Raw genomic sequence first — 12,017 nt, forward strand, 5'->3', positions numbered from 1 at the left:
TCAAATGGTGATTTTCATCATATTTTTCCTATATGCTTTTCTCTCTTAGTCAGGTTTTGTTCAAATTCTTTCCGATTTCAGTAATTTCTCTTTGAATCCTCAGCTATAAATGTTAGTAAGAGCTCAGTTCTCTATATGACATCAGGAACCTGATGAACCTAATCTGGTCGTGACTTCTGGTCTCTCATCACTCACCAGCATGATGTCCAGATGTTAATTTATATTCCCCACTCATTAGGAGGTACAAATCGGGATTACTACCTTTTAGATACAATATATTTTGTGTCAAATAACTGTCTGCAAGAACAAACTGTGATTGTTTGTTGATTTGGGTTTTTTTCTCGCTAAGTAACAATAGAAATTTATCCCATAACTTGTCACTTCTTCCATCCATCCCCTCTCTCCCTTCATATATGAAATGCAAATACATCTGACAAAAGCATCCTGCCATGACTGGTTGCTTTATATTAGACTCCTACCAGGGCTTTCATAATGAGCAAGTGATCCACCTTGCATGGAAATTAAAAGGAAATTGTAACTGAAATTAAGCACTTTCTGAAGCATTTTACTATTTACGTTACATCATTTGATGTAATTCAGCACTTGCTGATGTTTGTTTGTTTGTTTTTCAGGCCCCAGTATCTCTTAACTATGGATTTAATTATGTGTTTCTCTAATGACATTACAACTATGATGATGACTAATACTAGTTAAATACGAAACTTCCACAGTATTTTGCCCAAGTGCAAGTATATTTTCTATTGCTTATCTTTTGCTTGTCATTATTAGTTATTTGTGTTACACTGCATTGCTTTGTAAAACACTTTACAACCTTTGCGCTGCACCAAACAAAAAGCAGGGATTGAGATTCCATAAATTTAAAGGAAGAGGCATCCTAACCGTGTGAAACCATAGCAACTTCAGCAGCTCCAGAAAAAAACCACAAATGTGTACAGTACAGTTCATATGGTAGTTACAGTAAGTGGTTGACCTTTGTGGAGGATTAAAGAAGGCAGGACTTGGAGTGAGGTATGAACCATCTCATTTGTACTTCATGGAGTGGGGAGTATTTAGGAGTTTCCAGATTGAGAGCAGGAAACGTGGTGGACAGCAATCGCTAGGTAAATGATCCAGTACGAGGGTAGGTGAGAAGCCAGAACTAGGAGGGTAAAAAGGCTAAAAAGAAAAGATTGCTAGATGGCAAGAGTTGAATAAAGGATATTGGAGAAAATAAGTTTAATGTTATAGCCAAGTACAAGGATAGATTTGAAAATAATGAGGAGACATGAACTTGGTGTGGAAGTAGAGAGGTGAAGTGAGGTGATTCATGAGAGGGAAGAGTAACAGTAGCTGATTTTGGAGCATCTTTCTGAAATGCAGGAAAACAAAACAGGATGAAGCAGTCCAGCAAATAGTTAAGAGTAGTCAGAAAGGCAGAGATGAGAAAGGTGCTTTAGCCTGGTGAGAATGAAAGCAAATTATGAAGGTCAGTCATAAACAAAATGTTCTTGCCAGGGCAAAAGAACAATTAGAGATTACATTGGAGGCCTGAGGAGGAGGGATCGTGGGGAGAATTAGGGAATATAATAAAGTCATTTTTACAAGGTAAATTCCTCATGGCAGGAGTCTGTCCTTTTTATTTCTCTGCAAAACATCATGCATGTTTATGGCTGAATCAATCATATGTTCTTCAGACAGTAAGCCTGTAATAGCAAACAGGCTCCCCAAAAGAGGGAAGATGGGGCAGATTGAGTGGAAAGTGCACAGTGAAGGGAGAGGTCTCTTTGGGAATCACGAGCTTGGAGACTACAGCTGAAGGTGTAAAAGTGAATGCAAACAACCCAAAAGGTCTGGGTAAAAAACATGAAAAATTGTTAGGAGCAAGAATGAAAAACAATAAGAATGTATGGAAAGCAGCAAGTAATTAAGGTGATATCTCTGTGCCACAATGCAAGAATGCAGTCTTCTCCATCTGGGTAATTGACATAGGTCCCCAACCACCACACTGACTTCTGTCCTAAGAAGGAGACTGGAAACTGAAAGTGATGGAAAGCCAAGGAATGTTTTCTGGAAAAAGAGAAAATCATCAGCTACGTCAAGCAGGTGCAGTAGATCAAGATCCCTGAGCTTCTGCTTTAATACCAGCCTGAGCCGTGATACAGCAGCGATCAGGCGTCCAGTGTCTGCTGTTGCCACACAAAAAATATGATTAATGTAGCAAGTGCTACCACAAGTCACTACTTCATTACTAGGTTGGGTTGTAAACGAAAGAACAAATAGTTTCAGGCTTTGAAGGGTCAATTCCAATGCACCATGCAAAACAACATGCCATCTTCCACCTGCCAAGCACCTAATGTGTCTGAGCACCAGCCGGGTGATGTATCATTTGTGCTAGTCTGTACAGACAGATTGGAGGGAATTCACCCTCTTGGATTGAAGAGCTAGGATCATTTGCTTTGTGTTCAGCTGGTGCCGTGAATATTTTCCTATATCCAGGGAATGATTTCATAGCTATGAAATTATATGAAAAGCACCGGTTCTTAATATTCTGCCAGCAAAGGGGATGCCGCAGGTGCAGCTCCATAGGTGACTGAATTATCACAGCAGCAAGATTGCTGTGCTCTTTCCTTATTCTCGCTGGAGAAGCCTCTTGCAGCATTCCTATTGTTACGATATCCATGTTCTCAGCACGAACAAGACTGCGCTGGGAAGTATTCACATTGGGAATAATTTTCCCAGGGAATAATTTTCAGTAATAGTGGAAGGAAGGGATTCAGGCATTTATTCACTGTGTGTTACTGGGCTTTTCTTGGAGTATAACTATTCTCCTATATGCTATAAATGTAATGTTGTTACTTTTAAGCTGAAGAAGGATAACTAGACTGATCTGTCCTTAACCTGTTCTATACCTGAAAAAGTAGTCATGAATCCATCCACTGGCTATGCAGCTGACCAAGTCAATGTATCATAACAACTGTGCCTACATATGCTCTCTATAATTCCTATTCTTTGAATGGTCAGAGCCATAAGATAAATTCTGGGGGGAAAGAGAAAGAAGGAAATCTGAGACAGCTTCCTGGCTGTACACTTTATATCAGCAACCAAGGGCTGATGAGTCAGGGACCAGACCTACCATAGTTTTCCTGTTAAGTGCATACAAAAGAGTGTTAGGTATGTAGTATACTAAAACATTTTCAGTCACATGCAATGAGACAACAACTTCCATAAGTTCAGCCTGGCAGACTGCCGTGGCAATAAAGCACCATTCCAGCTGAAAAGTGAGTCATTTTGTGAGTCTAAGGATACAGGAATTGCCATACCACATTGGGCCAGGAATCCATCTACCTTAATGTCCAGTCTCCAGCATTGACCTCCTTCAGAAAATGATGTCTGACAGTAATCTCACTGATAAATTTTTTCATGTAAGAATTGACAGCAGGATAAAGCCCTAGACACAGGGTGTACAAATGAATGAAGCTGTGCAGATGGATGTAACAGAGAAGAGTGGAGCTGCTCAAGGATTTCTCGTCATCATGAGTGGACAGGTTTTACTTGAAGATGTATTTTTATTAGAGATTTATTAGTGTTTCTGATGTACATCTCCTACCTAAACCATGCAACAAGGGAGGGACAGTGCGGGGACAGAATCAGGGATAGGTTTCATAGCAGATCCAGCTGCTCAGGTGAGGGTACGGAGAAGAGACCAAGAAGGAAAAATCACTGGAATTAGTAAGTGCTGTAAATAGGGAGAACAGAAGGGAGGCAAAAAATAAACAGCTGAGATACACAAATATGTTGCTTCCATGTGCAGACAGCAATATCAGATCCTGCAGGTAGGCCCTAGGTTGGTGTTTGAATAGAAGCATCAGCTGCTTTGCAGAAATTTGCAACATCTGTTTAAGCTGTTTTGTAGACTGTAACCCTCTTCCCCAGCACCACCTGCCACAGGAAAGGACAGTCCTTTTCATTAAGTTTAGATATGTCAGCTTTCCACTTAATCTATCCCAGCAGCTGCTCCAAGAAGAACAAAATATTAAAAAGCAACAGGAAACAATTGTTTTATGAAACCTTGATGCCTGCCATTCTATCTAGAGTAGTAGGAGCAGGGTAAATTAGTTTATGGCTTGGATAGCACATGAGATATGCAATGCAGTGAATAGTATAACATGACAAGGCCAGAAAGCTCATCAATACCAAGTATCCTGTAGCCTCCCAGAATAATTATTAACATGGTTCTGTTCCCCAACTTTGTCCTGAATATAGAGGAACTATTGATACTTCTTTTTTTAATTATGGAAACATTTTTTCCACTGTCTCTTGCCATGGCCTGTCCATTATTGTTCTGATAACTATCTTGCTGGATATGGGTATCATTCTGATCGACAGGTACATGCTGTACAGAAATCTGTGTGCCAACAATACCGGGTTGGAGAATACCCTTAATTAAAAGTTTTATATTGAATTGGTTCAGTTCTGTAAAGAACAGACTTAACCTAAACTTGAATATTAAAAGTTGTGTAGACCATTGTATTTAAACTTGCCGGGGGTTTTTGCAACGTTTAATCAAATGCTTTTCTTCTGTCTTTTACTGAATATGCTAAGAAGTTTACATTTACATAATTTTGAAAGTGATAATAACAATTACATTTCAGAGCTTAGCATTTAGACTGCACTCACAGCAGGTCATTGTTCCAAGGGGCTATTTTTTCTCCATCTTCCCCCAACCCTGCTACCAGAACTGTGTAACTGGGCAGTACACCAGAGGATAAAATTCGATATGGCTAAATACAAGGTAATAAACTTCAGATATAAAACTCTAAACTACATACAAAGGATAAAACATTCTAAATTAAATGTAACATGAAAATGTTTAGAAATCAGTCCAGGTAGCTTAAGGAATATGTATTTAATGCACAGTGCAAACAAAAACATAGTAATGAAAGAATGGCCATTTAACAAAAGGAGTAGGAATTTATATATGACATGTTGAGAATGAAGTTTGGCTTCAGTAGAAACAAAGGCCACATTTTTTTTCATAATTAGAGTCTTTAAGCACCCATCCAGACTGTTACTTAACATGTATATAAATTTAGAAATAGTCTGTTTAAACTCAATGTAGATGTGTTTTGTTGTATGTTCTTATATCCAGGATATGTGCTTAATAACTTTACCAATTACCTTAGTAAATTAGAGACGAAGTTACAAAATTTGTCCTTGGCTATGTGGATCTGGTGTCCTGAGCAAACACAGATCTGAATCGTGGAGGCATTAGCTCCGGGACTGGAATCAAGGACAGTCATTTTTTTTCCAACATAACAAACTTCCATTTGGAGTTTGAGAGAAATACCTTCACCTTAACATGACTTTAGGTAATTCTCCATGCACATTTAGTTGGTTCTCTGTCTTCAAAGGGTCTCTATCAGCGGCAATTTCAGGTTGGATTTGTTTGGGATTTTTAAAGCAAAGCATAGAAAGGAAGGCACTCAGCCTGTAACTTCTGAATGCTCAGTTTAAATGCTTTACATGTTCCCTGTCTCTTGCAGAGGGTCACTGCACAGGAAAAAGTAAATTTACCTCTTTTTTTTTGAAATGGAAGCATGTAACCTTTAGTTTGTTAGTATGAGAGGGGCTGCTCATTAGCAGGGATACTGGGGCCATCTTCTTTGGGCTTCCCTTGACCACAGCATGAATGCTGCCTTCTGAAATAAGACATCAGCAGACCCGCTGTGTGACTGTTTTAATCCACTTTATGTAATGGTAAGAGTAAATGGAGGCAATTCTTCCTTTCAAAGGTACACACAAATCCCGCACATTAGCCAATGTGTGTGTGTGTGTGTGTGTGAGAGAGAAGTATTGTCTCCTAATATCCCAGCAAGTGACAACTCACTGCAGAAATGTTCAAAGCTGAATGCTTTCACTCCCATTTTCTGTGTTTCTTAAGCTAGTAAGAGGGGAAGCAAGATGTTTCCTCAGCTCTCTTTTTAGTGAGTGAGCATTGCACTTTAAATTGCTGCTGACCTTGCTGGTGCCGTGACCCCCTAGGAGGGACAAGTGGCACTAGGAATGACTGACGGATAATATTTGATATTTCAGTACTCTGCTAGGTGACATCATGGGTGGACGCAGGCCCAGAAACCATTCTACTTGCTGAGATTAAACAGCAAGAGCACTGTGGTGGGCCCGATGCTACCAAAGGGAGTTTACTGCAGGGAGAGTGAGAGCAGCTCCAAACAGGGCAAGAGAACATGAGGGCGTACAATACTGAGCAAGTTGTAGCTGCAATGACAATGCACTGGCTGGCAGGCTTCAGGTTGTTGAATGCTGCCTCCCAAGGTGTTTGGAAAGCCTCTCTCACTTTCTACACACTGCCCAGTATAGATAATAAATAATAATTCATAAGTCAAATATGGGTAGTTGTTTATTTCTCTAGGGGCAAGATCTAGGGGCAAGCAATTTTCTAGTCAATGACTGTATGTTAAAAGTGCTATTTGGTGAATTCTGAAAAAGAATTCTAGAAATTAAAAAAAAAAAATCTTAAAATCCCAGTTAGCACATCAGATCAAACTGAAATTATTTTTCAGAGGGGTTGGCTATACCACTTCATAAGAGAAACTGTTCTGCCAGTGCATAAGTGAGCTGCTCAACTTGCAAACATTTTTTCCTATGAATGTGCTACAGGAAATTTTTACTGACAGGTTATTATGACTACTTTAATGCACATATGACCCACTGTCTGGAAGACAGTTAAAATTATAAACTGTTCATAAATTTACTGACACTGTTGGCAACACTGTGTTACAGCAGTAAACATTTAATTTGATCCTCATTTCTTAAAATAGTGGTATTGCTACGCCTGCAGAAATGTGAAGCTTCCTGTTGGAGAAATCTATTTCAGGTCTCTGCGTATTAGTCCTTCAGCCTTGCTTATGTGCATTTGTGACAAATGAAAGTAGTCATATTAAATCTCCATTTAATGTTAAAATGAAAGCGACAAATTCGTACAATTCACAGCTTTCTGCATTAAAGTTCTTATAAAGCCTTACACCCCACTTCTAAGAAATCATTTCTGTCCATGATCTTTCTCTAAATGATTTTTTATGTAGTTGTCTTTCCCAGCTACTCATGATACATACGAGGCATAAAGAATAGTCTTGTAACAAGGGAAGTTTATAAGTTCTTACAGTTATTACTCAGGCAAATTTCCTTCAGTGAATAGGAATTATGCTCAAGTGATAATTGCATCATCTGGCTCATGGTTTGAGTATTTAGAGATCTTTCAATTCAATGCCATAAAATGATGTTAGGATGCGATGAAGCAGTATCTATAGTCCTCTGCCCTATTGTTCACATCCCCACATCCTGCAGCTGCAAGAAAGAGCTTGTTTTTCTGTCACACATAGGTAGAAGCCGCTTTCCAACAGAAGAATCTTAGGAGCAGCAATAAGTTGAAGCAGGAAGAACCCTTGTTTGCCTTTTTGATCTTTTAATTTTTGTCTACTTTTTTTTGCTGTGAGGCTGGGGGAAGAGCTCTGAGTTTGCCAGCTGTTGGTTATATGTGCAGAGCTTTTGCCAAGGCCAAGCTTAGAGGGAGGCTGTTAAACCCCTCGTTTTCAGGGACCATATTGCTATCAAAGCTCATTTTGTTGGGTTTGCATACTTCTGGCCTCTTTTGATGCCAAACAAATAATAGCCCTATATTGCTTGCTGCTCACACCACAGATTTATTTTAATGGCTCTCGCTACAGCTTTCTAGAGCCTGCCCTTCTGTTTTGCAAAGTCTATGCTTGTTGGTTCCTTGATTTTTTAGAAAAATCCAGTTCTGGATTCATTTGCAGAATTCATGATGTACAATTTTAGGACTGTCTTGAGGACTCCTAAAATACAACCACAGAAAGAAGTGAGGTATTGAAAGAGATAAATCAGCATGATCAGAACATAGATGTCATTTTATGCTGTTTTGCCATAAACCTGTGGTTCATCATGGGAGATTAGACAGAAGACATAAAGATAGTATCAGGCCCAAGTAATGACTGGAGAGAGCTGTAAACATGCTGGAGTGACAGGTTTACGTAAATTTCATGAAGAAAATGTAAACCTTAAAGAACTGAATACAGATTCAGGAAAGAATAGAAATGTCAGTGCATTAAGGTTCAAAACCTCAAAAATTGTGAAAGGAGAAAACCACATCAGATGCAAGTTAGGAAGGGGAGTTGGAGATGAGATGGGATGCCATATGCAGACAGGGTGAAAAGGTACTCCACCACTTCGGAAAACAGGCTCAGCGTAAGACTCTGATGACAGGGAAAAGGGATGGCATTTTGTGTCATGTGGATCTGCAAAATGTGTAGAGCTGACACACAGCTAAGGAGAAGAATGAAGTCTATCATAATACTGCAGAAGACAGCAAAAGAAGGAAAGTGGAGGTGAGAGGGCAACATTCTGTGAGGAAAAGTCTGCTTAGAAATGGTTTTAAGTTACATGAACATCAGTGTTAAAAATACATGGAAGAAAAAAAAACATGGAAGAACCAGGCAGGTAGGATCAGCCTGCAGTAGAAACGTCACTAGTGTCTGATTAAAGCAATGGTAAGAACAAAGTGCTGCTAACATCCTGTTCAAGGGTAGAGCAGCTTACTACAGTTTTCTCCTTATGTATTAATTATACAACAATTGAAAGGCCAAAAAGCATGGAACAGTCTTCAGGCAGATGAGAGTAAAATTTAGCTCATTGTCTCCCTTTAAAACTGAAGCCCTCAATAACATGGAAAATAGAAATTTTTCAAAAATTCATCTCAGCGGGCAGCTTTCAAACTGCTGTTGCCAAAATTGAGAGGAATTCTACTGCTTTTCGCTCATATGGTTCAGTTTCATGCAATGAGAGTTGTAAAGATGCTGTCTGATGGTCTACAGCAAATCCATACGGGGAAACCTGAGGAGTCACAGAACGAAAGGAAACAGAGGGGAAAAAATATAAACAAAAAGGAAATGAAAATGGTAATTTTTAAGAAAGGAGGGAGCAAAGGGGCTAGTTCAGAGTAAGAAAGAAGCAAAGTGTATTATGGGTGAACTGACTTTCAGCAGGTCTGAAAGTTCACGTATCATCTTCTCTCCTTCACTAAAAATTCAGCATTTGTTATTGGGTTCCACGTAATTAACAAATGTTCCGCAGCTAATTGAGGGGAGCAATGCAATGCTGAGTGGCACTTACGGACCTGAAACTATGGGTTTCACCACACCTGGAAGCAGTGCTTGACAATCTGTGTCACTTCCAGACTACTGAAGAAAGCAGCTGCCTGTGTTATATCCACAAGGGCTTCTCTGTGCTCCCAGCTCCCACCTGAGCAACAAAGAAAGACTCACTGCCTCCTCAGCTAATTTCTGTGCTAGATGTGACCAAAAAGCCAAGCTCTGTAATTCCTCAGAGCTGTAGGTAGTAGAGAAGGCTGTAGCTTGTCAGGAGAAAGTGTGGCAGTTTGGCAACAGCCTGCTACGAATTAGTATTCATTCGAGGAAGTAAAATGTGTTTATGGTGGCAGTTCTCAGCACAGTATCATGGCTCTGTTGTACTGTTTAGCTAAATGTTACCCATTAATATTTCAGTGAACAAGGCCCTATGCAAAACCCAGCTGGGATCTCATAATCAGTCGTTTTACGTAATGAGAAGAGAGTCTCCTAGACAGTGCCCAGCTCTGCTTTCCAACTACTTTTATCCATGCACTTGACCTGATCCCACAGTGTTGCTTCCCACATTAGTGGTGTAGAGTCGCTCCAGGTTTTAAACTGATACACTGCAGCACATATGCAGAAAGATGTCCACACTGTAACATGGCTAGAAAAGCAGTGTACAAACACAGTAATGTGTTTGTAATAATGTAAGTTTTGCTTATAGTAAGCAAAATTCTTTTAATGACAAGCCCTCTGTTCAAATTTTAATTGTTGCCATCCTCGTCTGATATCCAAGTTAAAAATTCAAATTCTGTTGCCACTGGAAATTTGGAGTAAAGCAAAGCATCCTGAAGGAAAACTTGGTTTTGCAGCAAGAATCATTTTTCTCTTTACTTCCTTTCACTTTGCTGCTTTGCTTTTGTTGAAATTACCTCTAATTTTATCTTCTTTGAGAGTTAGCCAAAACTGAGTTGTTTTGGCTAGCATTTGGAAGCACATAATTTCTTGTATGCCCTGAAAACCCAGTCAGGTCAAAAAATACCAGTACTTAACAAAATTGGTCCATTCTGAACTCCACCATTGCTGTCAAACACCAGATATTACAGGAGAGCCAGGTACTCTCAAGTTTTGGATTAACTAATTACTGTCAATTTGTGAACCTCTTGTCTCTATTTTAAATAATTCTGTGATCCACTACTTTATGAGCTGAATTCTATACATTTTAAGTAAATATTATCTTCCACCTGTGGTTGGAAGCAAAAAGAGACTAGCTTGTGTTCCTGCAGCAGCCAGGCCTTGAAATAGCGCTCTCAGTTTGTAGGTGGATAGTCCACTAAGTATTTTGAAACCAGAACCTTTTCTTCTTGTATTGAGTTGTTGTTTATTTTGATCTTCTCTTCACAGTTAAAACCAATTTGTTCTAGCAAAACACTCTGAATTTCTTGTCTGAGATGCTGTTCATGCAAATAGTTTCACTGAAGTCACCACTTCTGCTTGTGCAGGGAAATTAGACTAGTGTGAGCTGCTATTCCATACAGATTCAGCACAGAAATTCAGGATATTTTTGCCCAAGAGTGATTATAAATATTTTAAAAGGTCATTTTTCTAGCTAAAAGGAGGTATTATGTCAATTAGTCAACACACTTGAATCATCCTGTGCAGCAATGTGTTTAATGAAAATTAATTTAGTAAATCCTCTCATTCTGTCACCAAAGGGTTCCTGATTCTGTTCCTCTAAACACAGAGGCAGTCTTCATATGGATAGGCTATAGATAAGGTTTAATTGTTTGTGTAATTTACCCTGAGATCCCTTTGTGAAAAGCACTCAATAAACACAAGAGTATTGCCTTTATATAAATGCACAAAAGGATAATTGCACCTAAACTTACCTTTGACACAAAATGGTTTTATTTGAGGTAGCATCCTTTGGGTCACCAACTGCTGGCTTGAAATGGCATCTCATTTCAGTCCAGCTGAAACTTCACCATGTAGGTGTAATTTAACTTCAATTAATTTAGATGTTTTGTTCTTTTTAAGGGAATTATTGGCTATGTTTTTATCTGAATCAGGCATCTATAAATCATATTCACTGTAAATCGATGGATAATTTCAGTATTAGCATTATTCCAGTGGTACACAGCTTGTAATTATAACAGAAAGTTATTTTTTTTCCTCATAAATGATTTCAAAATACTGTATTGTGTTGGGTTTTTTTAAGGATTCTATATGAGGTGCATGGATTTAACCATGATTCAATTACATCGCTGTTTGGGCTTTGGACCTGCTATGATTTAATTACATTTTTGTTCATTCAGACGTTTATACTGCATGTATGTTTTCAAATCATTCTCACTGTAGCGGCAATTTTCCAACTTCTCTGTGCAAGAAAACGATCTTTAAAATTGTCCTCGCTCTGTAGTACTTAAGAAAGGGAAGACGTACATGAAGAAGAACCTCAAAGATGAAGGCCAGGCTTGAAGCACAGTTTCATTAATACTGGATGGCAGGAAAGGAGCCAAGTCTCAGATAATGAGGAAGGAGTTGCAATTTTTTTTAAAGCTATCTGGTGACAGGGAAAACAAAAATGACATTCAGCTGACGAATGAGCGGAGTTTGACCTAGCCTTTTGACCCTTGACAATCAATCTTACCTGCTGCTTCATAAAGAATTATAGCTATGCCACTCACATTTGACTCTGGATTTTTACTATTCTCTTTTACTTTCTTCCTTCTTTCCTTCTTTCTTTCTTTCTTCCTTATTTTGAATACATAGTCCTAGAAGAATAAAGGTGCATGTTGCATGCAAGACTACACAAAACAGAAGGTAGTCTTGAAAAAGAGAGAGAAAAAGGAT

The 12,017-nt window shown here is 38.9% G+C and overlaps 1 protein-coding gene across 4 annotated transcripts in view; it reads left to right on the forward strand.

The window, feature by feature from the left end:
• The window catches only part of POU6F2 (POU class 6 homeobox 2), a 318,413-nt gene that overhangs the window by 191,555 nt on the left and 114,841 nt on the right, over window positions 1–12,017 (forward strand). The gene's annotated exons all lie outside the window — the stretch shown is intronic.

Source organism: Accipiter gentilis, chromosome 14, assembly GCF_929443795.1.
Source record: "Accipiter gentilis chromosome 14, bAccGen1.1, whole genome shotgun sequence".
NCBI classification, from domain to species: domain Eukaryota; kingdom Metazoa; phylum Chordata; class Aves; order Accipitriformes; family Accipitridae; genus Astur; species Astur gentilis.